At 40.0% G+C, this 6,711-nt stretch overlaps 1 pseudogene; it reads right to left on the bottom strand.

Moving 5' to 3' along the window:
• Positions 1-928: 928 nt before the first annotated feature.
• LOC114208299 (U4 spliceosomal RNA) lies at positions 929-993 on the bottom strand (annotated as a pseudogene).
• Between the last annotated feature and the right edge of the window lie 5,718 nt (positions 994-6,711).

Here is a 6,711-nt window from a genome sequence, read left to right as displayed (position 1 = left end):
TTGATAAATCTCTTAAGTATCTTTTTTAAAAAAGATTTTATTTATTTGTCAGAGAGAGAGAGATGAGAGAGATACAGAGCACAAGCAGGGGGAGTGGCTGGCCGAGGGAGAAGCAGGCTCCCCACTGAGCAGGGAGCCCAATACGGGACTCAGTCCCAGTACCCTGGGATCAGGGCCTGAGCTGAAGGCAGACATTTAACCAACTAATCGACACAGGCATCCCAGTATCTTTTTTTTTTTTTAAAGGGGGAGAGAGAGGGAGGGGAGGGGCCGAGAGAATCCTAAGTAGGCTCCACACCTAGTGCAGAGCCTGACGTGGGGCTCGATCTCACGACCCTGAGATCATGACCTGAGCCAACATCAAGAGTCAGACACTTAACTGACTGCACCACCCAGATGCCCCTTAAGTATCTTTTAATCTATAGGTTCACCTTTCCTGTTTTTCTTTTTTTCTTCCTTGCGATTTATTTATTGAACAACCTGGATTTTTCATCCTATGGAATTTCTCACATTCTGGACTTAGCTGATTGCATCTTTCCAGGGAATTTTTTTAAATTTCAAAGTTAAAGCAATTTATTACCTGTTTCTTTCATTTCTGGATTTAGCTATTCAGTATGTTTCATCTTGCCTAGACGAAAATGAATAATTGATAACAGGAGAATTTGCCATTTAACCCAAGTCAAAACTGTAGTTATCATTTCTTCCTTCCTTCCTTCTTTCCTTGCTTCCTTGCTTCTCTCCTTCCTTTTACACCCTCCATCCATCCATCTCAAACCCCTTTGGCCTTCCTTTCAAAATATATCCAAAATCCAAATACTTCTCCTCACCTCCACTTCTACCACCCTGGGCTCAGCCACCCGCATCTCTCACCTGTTCCCTCACAATGGCTTCCTGGTTTCTCCCTGCTTCTCTCCCTGTCCCCTTTACCTTTATGAGCAATAATCGTGCCTCGGATAAACCTCATTGGCTACGATACTGCCACTGCGCAAAGCTCCCCTTTACCTTTAGAACCAGAGTGATCCTGATAAAACCCAAATCAGATCACAACCCTCCTCTGCTCAGAAGCTTCCAATGGCTTCCTCCTTTACTTGGAGAAAAGCTGAAATCCTACACAACCCTTTATGATCTGCCCCTTACCTCTCTTTGACCTTATCCACTGACCACACTCATCCTCTCTCTTTCTCAGCCATACTGGCCTCTTTGTTTTCCTTAAACACACCAGCCATACTCCTACTCCACTCTTTCCTTTGTTGGCAACCCTCCTTCACCAGCTATCCCCATGACTTGCCCCCTCATGGTCCATCGACAACTTGTTTACTTGTCACCTTCTGGCTGAGGCCTCCCTGACCCCCCTGTTGAAAAGTTCAGCCCCTGCCCCACATCCTACATTCTCTCATCCTTCTTACCCTGTCTTGCTTTTCTTCATAGCACTTGACAACTTCTCAAGTACTATGTGACTTACTTTTTTATTTGTTTTTCCTGTCTCCCTTCATTGGAATGGAATCTTCATGAGCAAAGAGATTTTTGTCCATTTTGTTCACTGCTATCTCCTCAGTGCCCAAAACAATGCCCAATAAACGTATGTGAATAAATTTCAGATACTCAAGGAAACCTTCCTACTTTCTTTTGCATAAAACATTTATTCTAAGTTATCCTGGTATAGAATATGTACAGAATAAAGCTTACAGCATTTGAGAGCTGGCTACTCTTGTGATCACTCTGTCTTTATTTATTCTCATTCTTTAGATAGAAATAAAGCTGATTTATTCATTGGGCAGAGTGGATAGTTGCTCTGGAAATTTGACCTCAAGAGCTATGGATTGAATTGTATCACCCCCAAATTCATATGTTGAAGTCCTAACCTACAGTACCTCAGAACGTAACCTTATTTGGAAGTAGGTTTGTGGCAGAGGTAATTATTAAGACAAGGTCACACTGGAGTGGGGTGGGCCCCTAATCCTATATGACTAGTGTCCTTATGAGAAAGGGGGACTTGGACACAGACACACATACAGGGAGAATGCCATGTCCAGATGAAGGCAGAGATCTATAAGTCAAGGAATGCCAAAGACTGTCAGCAAACCACCAGAAGCTAGGAGAAGCACGGAACGGTTCTCTCTCAGAAGGAACCAATGCTGATGACAGCTTGAGCTCAGACGTCTAGCCTCCATTGCTCAGGACAATACTTTCTGTTGTTTAAAACACCTAGTTTAGGGTGCCTGGGTGGCTCAGTTTGTTAAGCGACTGCCTTTGGCTCAGGTCATGATCCTGGAGTCCCGGGATGGAGTCCCGCATCGGGCTCCCTGCTTGGCAGGGGGTCTGCTTCTCCCTCTGACCCTCCCCCCCATCTCATGTGCTCTCTCTCTCTCATTCTCTCTCTCTCAAATAAATAAATAAAAATCTTAAAAAAAAAGCTTAAAACACCTAGTTTATTGTACATTGTTATGGTAGCCCTAGGAAGCAAATACAGGGCCCATGGAACCATGGCATCTTTGTTTTTATTTACAAGTAATTCACGTAATTTGTGCAGATTGAGCATTCAACAAATATATGTTGAGTGAGCAATGGGAATATAATGCTGTGAGTCTGCTTCATGGAGGACAAGGAAGATGGGAAATAGAAAATCATCATGAAAGAAAGAAGAAAGAAAGAAAGAAAAGGAAAGAAAGAAAGAAGAAAGAAAAAGAAAGAAAGAAAGAAAGAAAGAAAGAAAGAAAGAAAGAAAGAAAGAAAGAAAGAAAAAGAAAGAAAGAAAAAGAAAGAAAGAAAGAAAGAAAGAAAGAAAGGAAAGAAAGAAAGAAAAGAAAGAGAGAGAAAGAAAGAAAGAAAGAAAGAAAGAGAGAGAGAGAAAGAAAGAAAGAAAGAAAGAGAGAAAGAAAGAAAGAAAGAAAAGGAAAGAAAGAAAGAAAGAAAGAAAAAGAAAGAAAGAAAAAGAAAGAAAGAAAGAAAGAAAGAAAGAAAGGAGAGAAAGAAAGAAAGAAAGAAAGAAAGAGAGAGAGAGAGAGAGAGAGAGAAAGAAAGAAAGAAAGAAAGAAAGAAAGAAAGAAAGAAAGAAAGAAAGAAAGAAAGAAAGAAAGAAAGAAAGAAAGAAAGAAAAAGGAAAGAGAAAGAATCACCACTAGATTAAAATTCCCACCAGGACAGTGGCCATCTCATTTTGTATTTAATTTCTAGCATAGAACTTGCTCCTCATCCACATTTGCTGAATCAAACTGAGTGTCAAGCAGAGCAGGTAGCTCTGTGCCAAGCAAGTGATGCTAAGTGGAAGAGGTGCTGGTGCTTCCTGATGCATTCATGAAGCTTAACCAACTGTCCTGATTCCACACTGTCAGCAGTCTCAGTGCCAACAGATTGTCATGGTTCTGCATTGCTACTCAATTTCACTTTGTTCAGGGATATGGTATGTGGTTTTTAAAATATGTTTTTAGGACCTTTCGTAGATACAGATTTGTTTAATCTTTAATCAAGTGATCCAACAGTCCTTCAAACTCAGATGTGTTACTCTGATGTTAAATTACTGTGTTGTATTTCTAAAAAATTCACTTTCTTAAAGGCTGATGTGAATACAAAACCATTCTTTCTTCAGAAAGATTGTTTGAAGCCACAGTAGGTATTCCTAATAGACTGCCTTTCTTGGTTGGTGATTTTACATCAGAGGAGAAAATAATGCTCTTGTTATGGATTAAAATATCCTGTTTTGAATGTCATTGCTACTAAATATCAGGGACATAGAAAACCAAAGTAATAGTGGCAAAGATGTAGGATGAAAGTAATGAGATCCACTACAGTGTTTTAGAATCGTGCCCATTCGTGTGAGTTCAGAATGGGTGTAATTGTCTGCACAACTCAGGTAAATTTTTTTCTCATCAAAAAGATTTTTAAAAAGAAATCATGATTTTGTATATGCCCTAAATTTTCAAATGTCTCTATTATCTACCTGTGGTTAACTAAAAATGGCCACAAAGTCCTTGATAATGTATCCCTTGAGGAGTGTGACATGATTCCCTTCCCCTGGACCCTGGCTGACCCATGACGCTATGCCAGTCTTGGGCCTAAACATTAGGAGCCTGGAAGCTTTGGTCTGGTCCTCTTATACTCTCAGTTCTCACGTAAGGAGTTTGATAATCCCGAGGCTACCACACTATGGGAGGACCCAAATTGGCCACAGGAGGAATCTGGGGCGGGGGTGTGGGTTTTGGGGGGAGGGAGAGAGAGAGAGAGAGAGGCAGTTCTCTCTTTCCATTTCTCTAGCCCCAGTCATTTGGGTTATCCCAGCTGAGGCCTCGGACAGTGGAGAACAGGGACAGACTGTCCCCACTGTGCCCTGTTCAAATTCCGGACCCTCAGAAGAGTAAGACATCATCATAATAAATTGTTTAAAGCCACTAATGTCTGGAGTAGTTTGTGATGCACCAGTTGATAACTAGGACATCATCTTTCATGGGTAGTTTCAGGTTATGTCTTATAACTTCCCAGGAGTTCTCTTTATGGCATCCAATAATACCTCCAGTCTTCAAAACTGGAATTTCTTCCTTAGTTATATGATGCCTCACAGCCCAGCATATACTGATTCATTTCTTGTCACTCAGTAATCAACTGTTCAAACTATTGTGCCATTTATTTGAAGTAAAAGATGCTAACGCATTATTTTGTGCACTTTTTTTTTTTGGCATGGCATGTACAATTAGGCTCACTAAATTATTGAAAAGAAGGAGTTTGCATCTCTGCTCATGGAACTTTTCTTTAATTGATCTCAGGAAAAAGTAGACTTCTTATTAGCACCAAAAATGTTAAAAACATTGTTCTTGGCTTCCAAGAAATACAATAGCACATGTGTTTTGAAAACTGTGATTAGTGACTGGACTTGCTACCTTCCTTTGTATGGTTACCAGAAACTACCATAATATGCCAAACAATTGTTCGACACTTTTGAATTTTCAATAAGTACTATTTATCACCACCCTCCTCTTTTTTTTTCTTTTTTGCTGCTATGTCATATTTATACTTTTGGAAACCTAATGCCAGTTAAAAACCATAGTCTGTTGCACACGTATATTTTAACCATTGGGCATGTGACCTTAGAAAAGCAAGTGTTTTTGTGCCTGGCAGTTAAAGAGAAATTAGGAGTACAGTATATTATTGGTAAGGGATTTGCAAAGTTCCTCTAGCAATTTGCATTTAAAGGGCTTCTTGTAGAAGCTTCCATTGAAGGCCATTCTTTTTCCTTTTAAAATAAGAGATGTTTTTAGCACATGAAATTGAATTTACTTTTAAAATTCACTCTCTATCCCCAGAATTATGTCAGACATATGGTAACAGTTGTTTAATGTGCCAACAAACTGGGGTGTTTGTTTGTATTTAGTATAAACAAATTACAAACATCCACAGGAACATGTGAAAAATACTCTCTTTAGATGAAGTCAATTATGCTTTGTATGCTTCAGGGTCCCTCTTATTAAACGAGTCTCTTACGCTTTGACAAAACAAAGGGGTGAGGAAATTCTGCACAAGGAAAATGCTACATTTTAACTTGAAGGTAAATGAAGTGGTAGGAGAATACCAAACTACCCCGTGTCTCTTAAGATGGTATAATGAAGCACTTACTTAGACATGCACTTCATATCTCAAGCAAAAAGGAGTTTATAGCCTTGATCTTCAACTGCATCTATTTTCAATCACGAAACCACTGCAGACTTCAGCACAATGCATAATCGCGGATGCCCAAGAGGAAATTCAAGATCGGCATACTGGCTCAGCTCTGAGGCAGACATAGGTCTTCATAGCCTCCATGGGGCTTTCTTTGCACAGGGCTCAACTCTAATGAAGCTACAAGTCACTCCAAATTTCATACTCAAAAATGACTGTGGGGCTTTTAGTGGGACTAGAAAGGGCTAAATGGGAATTAACAGTAGGTCTTTCAGCTTCCTCAAATTTTATAAGATAAACTAAGTCAGGACCCCCCGGGAAACACTGTGGTGGAGAATGTGTCAGGCTTTTAGTCCAGAGGTCCGCTTTTCACTCACTTCATCACTGATAGGACTCAAAGAAAATTTGTGAGGGTATTTCTTCTCATTCCTGGGATAAAACAATTGGGCAAGTTCTTTCCTTTTAAATACCTCTTTGACCTGGAGAGAGACATTCTCATCTATCTAGAGGCGCTATCAGAACTGCTCTCATTCTATGGGGTATATTTGGGTAGTGCTATTTATACTAGTTCTCCAGAGCAAAGCATTATATATGGCTGTGGAGCCATCTACAAAGTGACACAGGAAATGTGATTCATGGTGGGGGCAGCTGATCTAAATCACTTTCTATTTCTCATCTTAAAGGCCCCCTCATAAAATCTACAAGCTTTTGACAACTTCTTCAAACAGTCTTTTAGCCACCACATGAGTTAGTTCCTGCCTCTGTGCCTTGACTGATTGCTTGGTGGCTACGTGGGTGGCTTCTGAGTTGCCTCGAGGACTTTTATGTGGGTTTTGTTTGTTTGTTTTTTAGCTGATGGGCTGTTTCAATTGCCTTGGCCTTATGAGTAGCATCTCAAATGTGACTGGCTTTGATGAACACATCTTTAATCATTTGAGAGAAATACTTAGTGAAAATTCCTTGTGATGTAAATACAAATTTGTCTTCTTTTCCCAGCATGGAAAATTTTCTGCATCAGAAAACTGCAAAGGACTTGGAAGGATTAGTGTCTAATGAATAAGAAGC

This window comes from Eumetopias jubatus, unplaced genomic scaffold (assembly GCF_037043125.1).
Source record: "Eumetopias jubatus isolate StellerSeaLion01/CBP00866 unplaced genomic scaffold, mEumJub1_p1.0 scaffold_2, whole genome shotgun sequence".
Taxonomy (NCBI): Eukaryota; Metazoa; Chordata; class Mammalia; order Carnivora; family Otariidae; genus Eumetopias; species Eumetopias jubatus.
This window is presented reverse-complemented; position numbering and strand designations above follow the sequence as displayed.